We start from the raw sequence: 13,872 nt of genomic DNA, 5'->3' as shown, positions 1-13,872 counted from the left end.
AAGTTATAAAAGGGGACGCAGAAAAGGGGCGGGGAAAAATACAGGGGTGACCATATTTGGCATCAGTAGATAATGCAAGCAGAAGATGCAAATGAGATTAGGAGTGGTTGTCATGGCGACATGGTGTTGCGCAGTGATGGTGTGCTGTAAACCTGACCGCATTTGTGATATGGCCGTTGCCAAGCAAAAGGCGCTATTATGAGAGAGAGAGGACTAGAGGAAGACAGACATCAAGATGTTTGTTGGTCCCACAATGCATTGCGTCAGCGTGACCTGTGTTGAAGTAGCTTTGTCTGTCCCAGTGGCACGTCAGCGCTAGACAGACACACAGGTAAGGTAAAGTCCAGCGTCTCTAGGATCACTGCTTAATAGATAACTTTGACTCATGCAGTAGATGTTGTTATTCAATGTTTTCCTCTTGATGTTTTGCTTATGTACTTGCTGATAATTTACACTGTTCAAAAAAAATATTTGTTTTGTTTGCGATGAAAGAAAGTTTCTGTGCCATAGAAAAGCCAACATATGGAGTATTTTGCTGTTCATACAAGGTTGTCTAACTTACAGTGAAGGCTATATGAGTGCTTTTGTGAGTGTTTGAGAGGTTAGGAAAGTATATTTCATTCATAGCTTATTTTATTTTTATGTTCAGCAGTATATATGCAGGCTACATTAAGACAGAAACTTTGCTGGAAGCTCGAGTGAAAGGCCTCTTTGCAAAGGGTGTTTCCATTCATTTTCATTTTATCTCCAAGATAAGCTTCGAGCTCGAATGCTGCACACTCACACAGTGGTGTCAGATGGGGACAATACAGTATGCTATTTCCTCTCTCCGTATTTCAAACCTGACAGCTTGAATTGCACCTGCTTCCCCTCACTGCGTCAAAGTGGAAAAAAAAGTTAAGAGAGAAAACCACACAGTATGCTGCAAGGAAACACAATTGCAAATGTGTGTATAGTAGAAAAGGAGTGTTTGCCAACATTTACACACATTTTGCTACTCGTCCCACATTATTACCTACATTTTAGTAATATGTAACATCTTTTTTTCAAATGTCTCTATTCTGTAGTTGGCTGTCTTGCTTTGGTTCTGCAGATTTAACTTTGCCAGTTTTCTCTTTTAGTTCATCAATCAGACATACAGTATATCTACCTTGTTTGACTTGGGGTGCTCCTCACTCTACACTAAAATAAGAAGATGTGTAACACAACCAGCAGCCATTTTAAGGGTAGAAATTACCTCCAGTCTCCATTCTGCTGTCTCATTCTGTAACCTCCAACACAAACTATTGTGAAATGGCTGACATTGAATGCAGCTCCTTTGTGCAGCGCTGTGCTGCGGGCCTTTCTGCAAGGCTGTGTACTGTTGCAGTTGCCGCTGTGATGGTCTGTAATGGGAGTGTAATGTGTATTTGTGGCCTTAGTGATAGATGGGCCGTCAGAGCTTGGCATACAAAGGCTCTGGGACATTTCCTCAGTGGAGTGAGAGTTCACATCAGCCACCCAGTGTCATTTACAGAAGGCTGGGAAATAGCAGACTGCTGAGACGATAGGCAGGCTGAGGGCAGAAAGTTGAATTCGCCGGGGAAGACGGAGAGAAAATAAGAGAGGGGTAGAGGATGAGAGCGAAGGAGGATTTGATAGGTTGAAAGACACATAGAGAGAGAGAGAGAGGTTGACCTTGCCTGACCATGTTGGAAACAGGGTTAATAAGACAGATAAAGATCACAATGCTAGTCTAACTCTGAGTCAGTTCTAAAATATTCTGACCTTCCCTATAAAATGAGTTGTACTTTTTTTACTCTGAGGTGCTTTCTTAACCACACTACACACACACACAGACACACACAGACACACACACACACGCCTCTTCCTGTTCTCTATCAGTTAACGTTTATCTGTGTGACCACCCACTGGTTTCGAAAGCAGAATTAGCAGCAAACAGTTTTCTCAACCCCAGTATGGCGGTTCCTGTTGCATACTCTCTGCTCATACTGAAATACCTCTCCATGGCCTCATTGATCTCCTCTAGAGCAACGGTCACGCCGTCCTCTTATCTACGAGGTACAAGACATGTGGCGCAAGAAGTAAAAACATACAGCTGATTTCACTTGAGATGAAGAAATAGGGACTTGAAAAAGAGAATTTCCTCATAAAATGGGCTCCCGTTTTACATTTGATCATGAAATATGCAGAATGGCACTTGAGAATATGACTTGTAGAACCGAATGAGCAAACCATCTGGTAACTGCAAAGCTTTCCTCTACACTCACACCCCTAATTGGACTAGGGGAATATGGTTGTGTGGTTAGTGACAAATAGACAAGTGGTTGTGGTTCTTAGGGGAAATTTTGGGGAATTAAGATATAGTCAGAGAGAGAGAGCGGCTCGGAGATAGTGTAAGATTAATGATAATGAATAGGAAATAGGGACTAGCAAGGCAGAGAGAAAAAGAGAGACACAGGGACAGAGAGAAAGAGAAGCACTGGCATGATGTCAGCAGCAGCAGAAGAGGGGAAATTCCACGTCAGTGTCTGAGTTTCGCAGAGAGCCCAGATCTTCGGGAGCGTTGCTAATGTGTGTCCTGTGGAGCCAGCCCAGAACAGCATCAATCACTATGTTTCTCCATTATGGGTCAAAGCAAACTCCATTTTGGGGTCAGAGCGACCTGCTGCTCCCATTGATCAGCAGTCCTCGACAGAGTCTGAGCTAATCTGAAACAGACATTTTTTGCTCTAGCAGGGCTGTTTCCACAGTTGATGTCTGATCTCCTTCCATCAGATATATAATGGATGGACATGGATCAAGGCATGCGCTCCTTTGTTGTAGCTAATACCACTATATATCAAAATTTGATCAACTCAAAAAAATGGTTCTATGAGAAGTCCTTTATTTTGTCTGAGGTATACGGCATGTTTTTCTCTCTCTGGGTGCATAGAAAACATTGTGCCAGAACATAGGCTAGGTAAAGGGTAAGCGCTGCAGCTGGGGCTCGACCACAGATTGTCACCCAGGGTTTAAAGGCCTGCTGTGTAAATTAGAGATGACTTATCACCGGCTCTGTATTAAACAGGGCTACGCAGCAGTACGCACTGGTCCAGAGAGAGAGGGAGACGGTGGAGCAGAGAGACAGTGGGGTGACAGAGCAAGTTTTATATGCAAGAGCCATTGTTAATTTCATGCCGGCTTATCTATGCAAATAAATATAAGAGAGAGAGAAAGAGAGTAGTTACTGTACATCTCCGTACCGCCAGGCGTAACATCAGCATGTGCACGGCAGTACGGGTGCAGGTGCGAACTGATCTGGGCTCAGGCAAACTGCAGCGTGTTGAATTTGGCATGCCGCAACATTGGAAATGAAAAGATAGAGTGAAGCGCTCACCCATCCATTTTACAAGATTCCAAACTGGCAGCATAATGCGAGCGCTCTCTCCTTTAGCTTTATCTTAATCAAGACCAAATGAACTGAGTCTTAGACAATATCCAGGATCAGTTAAAAAAAAAACTAGAATCAGCACACAGCTAGAAGTCTGTCTAGATTCCTGCAGATGCCAAGGCCGCTATCTCCATGGCTACCGGATATTGCAGCATCAGGTCCAAATCCAGTTCTTCTTCTGGCTTTCCCCTGGATGGAGAGGTTTGTGGAGGCGGAAGCCTTGAGTCAACAACAATAGAAGAGAGGTGGTAGCAGCGTCTGCTTTAGTTCAAACACAATGTGGTCTCAGTTAGCCTTTTTACAATATGTCGCTTACCTTCAACTGTACTGCACTGGTCTGCATCTTCCCTTTTTGAATGGTTCTTCCCTGAATATTTACAAGCTCTACCTTATATTGGATGTATACTCACACACTAGGGAAGCCCTGTAAAGTTCAGTTTAGTGTGGGTCAGTGTGACTTGCTTTCACAGTGTGGGCAGGGTGTGAGTGTGAGGCTGACTGAGGTGTCTGAGGGTTGCATGCCACAGCAGAAAAGCACAGAGAGAGCGGGGGGATCCGGACAGAAGCCAGACCTAATCTGTCGCAAGCTCCCTGTAAATTTTTCCGTAATTCTTTCCTTCACTCCCCTTAATCATTTCATTCTTTCCAACTCCTTTCCACCGCTGTTTCTCTCCTTATCCTCCCCCCACCTCTCTTCATCCCTTGTTCCCCCTTGTTTCTGTTTCACCCATTCCTCTCTGGCTGTACTCACTTCCCCTCTCTCTGTGTTCTTTCCCCTCTCCTAGCCTTATCCTGTCACTCGTTTCCCTTCTCGCTCTCCTTCTTTTCCTTCTTGCTGTGTTTTCCCCCCCTTCCCTCCCTCCCTCTTTCCCTCTCTCCTTCCTCAGCCTGACTGGATAGGCAAGGCCAGTGTTGCTGTAACTGAGCCAGCACTTCCTGGTGTTGTTTCAGGGGGGCGTGGCCTAGCCCTCGGAGAGGAAGGGAGGGGGGGAGAGGGGACTGCAGGATCTGTATGCCCGGTGCAGTCAGAGCTCCCTCCTCCTCCTCTTCTTCTCCTGTCCCCCGCTCCTCCTCCTCCTCCTCCTCCTCCTCCTCCTCCTCCTCCACAGCTGTTGCTACTGCCGCCCAGCGAGCAGCACTCTCCTCAGGCAGCAGACAGACGATCCAGAGGCTGGGGAGTCCGTAGAGACACAGCCCAGCCCGTCTCAGCACAGCACAGCTCGGCACAGCCCAGCTCAGCCACTTCAAGAAGCAGGGGAGGGGAGACACTAGCGCACACAGCCAACGCTGCAACACGCGCACACACACACACACACACACACACACACACATACAGACACACACGCACACACACAGACAAACACTCCTCCTCTCTCTCTCTCTCACTCCGGTGCTCGGCTCCGCACAGCTCCTCCACTCATTCGCTGCTGAATCACTCGCTCACTCGCTTTGGCTCTCTTCTGCCAGTCGCTCTGCCTTGCTGCGCTCTGCCTGCCTGCCTGAGAATGGTCCAGCCGGTGCCTGGGGGTCTGCTGTCGCGGCCTGTCTGAACACACACACACACACAGACAGACACACACACACACGCAGAGTCGATCGACACGCGGAAGCGCACACACAAACTGAAGAGCGATGTGAGAGGTAAGGGCTTGGTTTGTACCCTCCTCCCTATCTCTCTCTTTCTCTATCTCTCTCTTTCCCTCTCCCTCTCTCCCTCTCTCTCTCTCTCTCTCTCTCTCTCTCGCTTTCTCCCTGTCTTTCCCAAGGGTCTCTCATCGGTTTATCTAGATCTTTCCTCCTCTGTGTGCTGCAGTCTTTACTTTCCAAAGTAAGCGCCTGTGCATTGGAGCATAGGTAGAGATATCGGGTTTGTTTGCTTTAGTGTCTGCCGTGTGTGTGTGTGTGTGTGTGTGTGTGTGTGTGTGTGTGTTCAGTATGAGGGCCACAGTTTCACAGTTAACATCTATTTGTTATGGCTTGTTTTTTAGACACACACACACACACACAGCAGCAAGGCACATTCCTGGCTCAAAGCAGACAGTCACACAATAGCTACTTCCTGAGGGTAGCGCCAGTTAGCAAGAAAATTTGCTGGTGTGTGTGTGTGCGTGTGTACGTGTGTGCGTGTGTATGTGTGTGTGTTTGGAGGGCCGTGGTTGTTCCAGGAAGCAGTGAAGTGGATCAATAGATCGCCCACTCAGCTTTCATTCCCTCCGTCTGACTCAACATTGGACATGTTGGGAGTTATCCTGCAAGGCTTGGTTAACTAGGCAAATGTTAAAATTTGATTCTCTTTTACCTACAGCTATTTCTTTGTCTTCCCCACTTTCTCTATCCCCCTCTCTCTCTCTCTCTCTCTCTCTCTCTCTCTCTCTTTCTCTCTTTTTCTCTGTTAAATTTTCTCCCCCCCCCCTTGTCGCGTCAGCCTAAGGGGGCAGCATGGTTTTGCATGTGTGTGTCTGTTTCTACGTGTGTGCTGTAAAAGGTGAACTCCCGCCCCGCTGCATGTAAATTATGTGTGACATGTGAAGCTGCCGCTACCTTATATGGTGAGCACAGTATTTCAGTACAGTAGAACCTTGCCAAGCATTCCGGGTCGCGGGAGGAGAGAGTGTGTGAGAGGGTGGCTCTGTCTGTGGGTGTGTGTGTGTGTGTGTGTGTGTGTGTGTGTGTGTGTGTGTGTGCGCGAGTGAGTGTTTGCATGCGTCTGACAGAGGGGGAGTAACTGAGAGAGAGGAGGAAAGTTGAAGAGAGAAGGAGAGAGAGGGGAAGAACGAGAAAGAGAGAGAGAGGGAGAAAGAGAGCCAGTAAATGGAGGGTTTTTACTTGTCCGTGTTTGAACTGGAGTAAAAGTAAGTAATTGCGTACTTTGTTAAGGCATCGGGAGATGGAGTGAGATTGTCCTGTAATGGTTTTCTGTGTCTCGACAGTTAAGTCTGCCTGTGTGATCATGGTAAGGTAAATGGGCCGAGAGTGTTTTCCTTTACCTAGGATGATAGCTGGCCATTTGGTAGACTCAAATGGGGTATGAAGATTTCAAACGTATACTTTTTCTGCAGGCATTGTGTTGTTTTGTGGACTCAGCCTTTACCTCCTGAACCGTCTGAATAACAGCGGGACTGACTTCATTCGGGGTGGAAATACCGTGGTAAAATGCAGACGGTTCGCTGCCGTGACAAAGCCACTGGATCCTCAGAGCCTTAGACTTCTAGCCTTCCTTCTCCTCTCCCCTCTTTGTCTCTCTCTCTCTCTCTCTCTCTCTCTCTCTCTCTCTCTCTCCTCCCCACCTCTCCTCTCCTCTTCCTCCCTCCTCCCCCCCTCGGCCCTGGGTTTCCTCTTGGTGGTGTGTCCGTGGTTGGGGCGATGATGAGGAATGTTGTTGTTGTGACTTAGAGGGATTGGGGGTGGCTCAGACAGTAGCACACACACACACACACACACACACACACACACACACATACACACAATCACAAACATACACACATACAGGCGTATGCGATACGGACAGATGTGTGGCTGAGTGCATTGTTGAGACTTTCTAAAACCCCAAGGGTAGCTGTGGTGCAGGTAGACTATCAATTCCTGTCTAGCTAGATAGATAGAGATGGCTCTTTATGTGGGTTTGTGTATGTCCAAAATTGTATATGGGTTTTGAGTACAGCTGCAAACTCATCTGCATGTGTTTGTGTGTATGTGTGTGTATCCTAGGATCTGGGATCTGCCCTACAGACAGGATTACGTGCGTGGTTGCTTCTTTGCTGACAGGTTAATCCTTCATTACAGGAGTGCTTCTCTATATGTTCCTACTGTGTTACGACCACATTTCAACCCTTTTTCAACATGTCACCACCCACATTATGTGCTCTCTAACAAGTCTTTCACAGAGTATGCGCTGCCTCCGACAAATCACATGTGCATCAGAGCACAGTCTGAGATGGCACTTGCTATGTAAGAGACCTGCCTCTTAGCCTGATTCCAAGTCAGGCTAATGTTAATTTGTGGTCCCATGCACCGGTAATGCTCTCAATTGAATGAGTCTCGAACTTGCCATCACCAACCAGTAATGTTTACCAGGCAGAGCGTCTGTTTGTCAGGCAGTGCAATATCGAGGAAACAGTGACAGAGTGTCCGGCGCTAGACTGAACCATGGAACAGCGCTAATAAGCAACGCCGGCGACATGTCTGTGCTGTTGGTCACGGAGTCAGCTCTAAGTGCTTAGTTATTTCATTGTTGTTCTGTCAGGTGGTACATGTGTCAACACAAGCCTGTCCTTGTTTTTCTAGACCCCAGTTGCATCAGCCCCTGCATGCAGCCCAGACATCTTAAACCTAGCCACCTCCGAGGGAGAGAAACAGAAGGCTATAACATTTAATGATACCCACTGTTACCCTATTTCTTTGCTTCTCCTTCTCTCTCTCTCTCTCTCTCTCTCTCTCTCTCACTCTCTCTCTCTCTCTCTCTCTCTCTCTCTATCGCCCCACTCTCCCTCTGCCATTGTTTCTGTCATTGGGACTGCATTGGGACTGTCTTGCGTCTGGTAATTTAGAAGCTGGCCTCAACACTCAATGGGGAATAGATATGATATAAGCACTAGCACAGTCTGTCCTCTATGAAAATGATTGACTAAATGAAAATTATATTGATCACTAATGCAGGAGATAAAGTCGGCCAGTGGCAAAGTATGCTTGCACACAGTACACTGATAAAGAAGCTAAACATACTGTACTGTACGTCCCTTGTATGCATTCCATACGTGATTAGATAATGCGGTGTATAAGTCTAGGAATGAATTACATTCTGTCCTAGGCAATGTCGATTCCTCTCTGATAGATGCCAAGCTGTGCTCTTGAAAAGGATTTGTCATTGTAACACATCAGTGAGTGCTACTTTTCAGCACATTGTAATTGCACAAAACAACTGCTTTTATGCCATGCTGTGTTTGGAAGTAAGAAAAGATGCATGGTGAACCAAATGACACCTAGAAATGTGTTGACAATGATGTCTTTTCTAATTTTTTTTCTAAAAGAGTGTTACCTCACTAGTTTGATAGGCGCTGAAGGAGGCACACACACCAGGGAACACAACTAGGTCCTACAATATTTAGAAAGCAGCCACTGAGCTGTGGAGCCTGACTATGTTTCATTAGGTTGACTCAGACAACATAAATGTGAGCCAATGACCCACTCATTAAACCATAAGGCCAGCTATTATCCTCACTGTCCATTGAGTTTAATACATCCTTACACACACACACTAACACACAGATACACACAGGCACACAAACAGAAAAACACACAGATGCAGTGTCGCACACAGTCAGATATTCACCATAACCTAAGAATCCTGTACACAGGACACATGGTGGTTTGTGTATGTTTGTATAGGCCTGTGTGTGTGTGTGTGTGTGCGTGCTACACAAGAGATCTCATTGTCTCCAGAGGTTTGCTCTCAAGAGGAATCAATAGGCATTGTTTGTTGTGCGTTCCTAGCCACAAACTCTCTTTCACTGCCACATTACTTAATCCAGTGACAAACCAGTCAGCTAAACTAATAGCTAAGAAAAGGTGAGGACACGATGATGATGAGGACGGTGAGGAGGATGGTAACAATACCGACTATGGTGAGGATATTTGGATGAGCACGCAGTGGCAGAGATTTTATTTCAGCAGCGCCCTGTGGAGCTCATCTTCCTGTCCACGTGAGCTGCGTTGAGTCAAACTCTATTCATACGGGGAAAAAAAATCAAAATAAATAAATAAATCGTGTATCCATGAGAAGCTGGCATCAATTCTTTATAAGGCTCCAGCCTATGTTGGTTGCCTGTGTTAAGGCTGTGTGCTGTAGCCCCAGCCCTTGTCTTCGGCCTGAACTGCGGTCGTTTCATCCAGACCTAACTCTCAACCTGATCTCTCAACCAACACGGGAGGTGCTATCGTCAAGGAGACGCTGTTTACTCTGGGATGTATGGCTGCGTGTCACAGGAAAGACATGGTGGATAGAGTAGCAGCTCTCACTCTGTGTGCACAAGTGTGAGAGAGAGAGAGAGATCGAGAGACAGGGAGAGAACGTGCTCACATGTCCATATATGCATTAGTGTGTATGTGTGTGTGCATGCGCATGCATGTATGAGCAAGGGTCAGAGAGGGCAGTATTGGCGTGTGATATTCAAAGCACATGCAGCAGCGGCAGCGAGGGCTGTGGTGTTGCATTTCCTCCAACGTCCTCCACTGTGATGACCTGTCTCAGCACACTGTCACCCTGACTCCACCTCTGTCAATATGCTGAAACCACTCCTTTTACTGAAGAACACCAAGCCAAAGGCGATAAACTGCCGCCTCTTTCTCTGCAGTCAAAGCAGAAAATAGAAGCTTTGGTTAGGAGCTATGGTTTGTTAGCTAGGTTGCTATAGCAAAGGTTGTATGACCAGTGAGTGCTAGTATAGCCTATTTAAAGTGTAAACATCTTATACTTTGCTTCTGCTTTGATTTCTACCCATGCTACATCAATTAACCCCCTGTTCCATTTGTTATGAAGGGTGATTATGCAGAGTAGGGCCTCCAGTAACTCATGACCTGTGATGTCAGGCTATGCTAGGCTAGACTAATAATGTAGCACTCAGTCATTTCCCAGGAAGCCTTATCATAACTGTGAACCACACCCTCTTTCTTGTTGTCTGGGAGCAGCTCTAGCAGTTAGTCACAATGACAACTCCAAGACCAGCCCAGATTAGCAACTAGCACCTCGCCTCCATTGCTGTAACTTTCCATTGGTTGGGGCATGCCTTCATAACAAAACACCTCTCTGTGTTCAAGGATACCTCATAATGTCTGAGCGCCATCCATCACAGTCCACTGTGCAAATCACTGCCAGATTTTATGCATAGTCTGCACTTTTGGTCTAGGTGAAGGGTGGATTCCGACAGCGTCTTTGACTCATTCAGAACAGATTTGTTTTCTGACTCATAACCAAGAGAAAGTAAAAGTCAGGCAGTGTTGCTTTTTATTTCAGAAATTGTTTGTGCTGTTGAGGCATATGTTAGCGTCTGTTGTCACATGACCATGAGCTGATGGTGATGTGCTAATTACGCCTCCTTGGACTCGCTGATTTTACTTCCTCTTCTCTTCTCCCAGCCACGTCATGTTCCTACCACGTGTCCTAGAGAGGGAAACAGGCAGCACAGTATCTCTCTCTCTCTCTCTCTCTCTCTCTCTCTCCCCCTCTCTCTCTCCCCCTCTCTCTCCATGTTCCCATCCTCCAGTGTTGTTGACCTTGCACCAACTTGCGAGACCTTGGAGACTGAGGGAGTGCTGCTAAGGATGCTGGCAGAGAGCGCTGGCCAGACAGTCATATTGAGGGCATAAAGACAGAGGGATGGAGAAAGAGCGCTGGGGAGGGTGGAAAGAACGGGAAGACTAAAGGAGTGGAGGAACGGTGCTATCCACAGCTTAAAACAGTATGAATTCCACACTTAAAGTCACACTGAAATGAAAAATGACTTTTTTGCCTTTTCAGCTCATTCTTTCATACCATACACCGAATTGACAATTTATGCCAAAGAAAATGACAAAAAATTCTATCAAAATCTCATTACTTTTACTTCCTGGAAAATGGAAAATCTTTAGTGGTGACTTCATCGTGTAACAGGAGTCGTACATAAATATTCCAACCAAGAAAACCATCACTTTTGAACAGTCCCGCCCCTCCCATCAAATAACTCCCTCCCTAACTGATATCCCATTGGTTTACACTTTTGAATGATCCCTCCCCATGGGTGTGACTATTTCCAAGTTCCAGGAAGCAACAACCCTATACATTTTTTGCGTTCACATTGTCACGTGACACGGCATTTGGAGTGTTCCAAAAGTTGAATGACCTGAACCGCTACGAAATTACCCATCAGCTCCAACGAATAGCAGCTGCGTTGAAAAAACTAGCATAAATGGAGAAAAAAGCTAAGGTACAAGGCTGTGTACATATGGCCGTTAGGGGGTAAATAAACTGCTCATCCCAGAGAGAATTGCGCCATAAAAGTCCCCCAATTACAGAGCTGGGAGAGCATAATAAGCTTTGTCGCATGGTCATCTTGTCAGGTGGAAGAGACATAGTATATCTAGAGCTAGTCATACAAGATAGACCTAGCATTACAGTGTTAAGACAAGAAGAACATGATCCAGTGTTTTGTACCCATTGGTCAGGAGTGTACATTGCACTTTATTCTACTGCTTTCCATCGTCTCAGTCGGTGACCATAGCAACAGCCTTAAAGGGTCATGGATATTGTAGTGTTTGGTGCCGTTTGAAACACGGAAGCAACAGAAAAAACACAGTTTCGCACGAAGTTGAAACATTTGTACCGAAGATCATTGCAGCAACCTTGAGTATTGTTTTCTAATCTCGGAGACTCCCTGGGATCTGTGTTGTGTAATATGCCGGCTATCGCTAAAATGAAAATCCCTATGAGGCTGGGGGCCGCTTCCGGAACCGAACGTCTCAAATCTGTATCCCACTTCAACAATACATCGCATCGAAATACATCGCAGTGTGACTTTAAAGCAAAAGAGTAGACAAACCACAGTAAATAAAGCCATCTTTTTGAAATGAATGGTTGGATGCCTTGGAGACAAATGGCACAGACATTTTAAGTGGAATTAGATAAAGGGAGTGGCTTACTGACATGAAAGACCATTGAGATGAAGCAATCAATAGGGGAAGGATGCCCATGTCCAGGCATGATGGATCATAATAAGGGCCCATTAACACTTTGGCACTGTCTTATACCGTGCTATACTGCCTCTCTGTCCGCAGGCACATATCTGCTCGTCTGACTTTAGTTGAATAGAATAGAATAGAATAGAATAGATTTATTTCGAACATGTTAAAAAAAATATATATATATATACGTAAGAAAACAAAACAAGAATAACCAATAAAATTAACAGTAAACATATACAACAAATTCTCAATAAACAACATAAATAAATAAATATTACATGTCCGTAATGGAGTAGGAAGAAGTAAAATACTTATTTGGTCCTACCCCTTTTCTAAACTTAATCAATGAACTTAATGTTTATAGTCCAACTATCCACCCCAGTGTCCATCATACACAACTTAAATAATTACTTCTATGTTCATCCTCTTTATACATACATAATCTCTATGTACATCCTCTTTATACATACATAATCTCTATGTACATCCTTTTTATACATACATAATCAACCTCTATGTTCATCGTCTTTATACATACATACTCTCTGTTCATCCTCTTTATACATAATCAACTTGTAGGTGCCCATCCGGCATGTCCCAACACTCACAGAGAGAAAACAAAGGGAAAAAAACAAATCAAAACAAAAAAACAATAACAACAACGTCATCATCAGCGAGCGTCACATTCTTGAGACAAACAAGGCCCCTTCCTCATCCCTGTACCTCGCGAAAATTGTTTTTTTGTACATCTTCTTAAACTGTTTGATATTTTTACTCTGCTTGAGTTCTACATCAAGACCATTCCACAAAGTCACCCCACAAATTGAAATACACATACTCTTAAGATTGGTACGAACACAACGTTTTTTCAAATTCAGTTTTCCCCTTAAGTTATACCCCCCCTAGTAGAAACCATAGAAACAGATTAGGCAGTCAGCCAGAACACAGGGGCATCAGCTTTTCATGCATCAAGTCATCACATTCTCTCATTTGATTGAAGTCAGCCCATGGCGCCTTTAGTTTTATAATGGATGCTACTATTCCACCTCATTAGTTCCTCTCCAGCTGTGGTTGGAGTTCTGTCTGATCAGGTCAAAGATAGTCCACCTAAATGTAGTTTTAGTTTGCTCTGCGTTGCCCCCTTGTACTTCATCTCATTAAAAAGTATATTTGGGTTGTAAAAGTGTGTGTTGCAATCAGCTCTATCAGACTGCGCTGTAGCAATAAACACATGTAACATCAACATGATGTGATATTAAAATCACACGTCCCGGGGCATACCGAGTTACACAGAGAGTTTAGACTTGGCTGAGTTGACATTTTCACAGGAATAAAGATGAAATGATGAATGAGCAAGTTCATGGGAATAGAAACATGCCCCTAGTAATGTAAACAAAGAATGGCATGGTCTGTGTTTGAGGACTCTCATTCCAAAGCAAGACATCCAATCCAGTCACTCTCACTCAAAATGTTTTTGGCATGAAAGTGCTGTAAAACTGACGAAGGAACATTACTGAAGTTATTATAAAAAAATAGCAAAATTTAAAACAATGTCATTATCTGTATTTTAAAAATATTGAGCAGTGAGGCAATATACAAAGTGAATATATAGTTGTTGCTTTTTTAATTGAACCTTTCGTTTATTTTCTTGTATGGTCTGGTGTCTGCTCCAGAGTGCATGACATGGGAGATAACTTGGTGTGTGTGTGTGTGTGTGTGTACACATG

At 44.9% G+C, this 13,872-nt stretch overlaps 1 protein-coding gene across 30 annotated transcripts in view; it reads left to right on the top strand.

Moving 5' to 3' along the window:
- Positions 1–200: 200 nt before the first annotated feature.
- mbnl1 (muscleblind-like splicing regulator 1) overlaps positions 201–13,872 on the top strand; it is a 45,136-nt gene continuing 31,464 nt past the window's right edge. For 27 of the 30 annotated variants that reach the window (XM_078287607.1, XM_078287606.1, XM_071926866.2 and 24 more), the window contains exon 1: positions 6,011–6,285. The gene's annotated coding sequence lies outside the window, so the exon portion shown is untranslated. Of the gene's footprint in view, positions 332–4,278; positions 5,075–6,010; positions 6,286–13,872 lie in introns of those variants that run through there. The other 3 variants (XM_071926852.2, XM_071926867.2, XM_071926851.2) reach the window with 3 other exon arrangements.

The sequence above is a fragment of the Centroberyx gerrardi genome, chromosome 13 (assembly GCF_048128805.1).
Source record: "Centroberyx gerrardi isolate f3 chromosome 13, fCenGer3.hap1.cur.20231027, whole genome shotgun sequence".
Classification (NCBI taxonomy): Eukaryota; Metazoa; Chordata; class Actinopteri; order Beryciformes; family Berycidae; genus Centroberyx; species Centroberyx gerrardi.
This window is presented reverse-complemented; position numbering and strand designations above follow the sequence as displayed.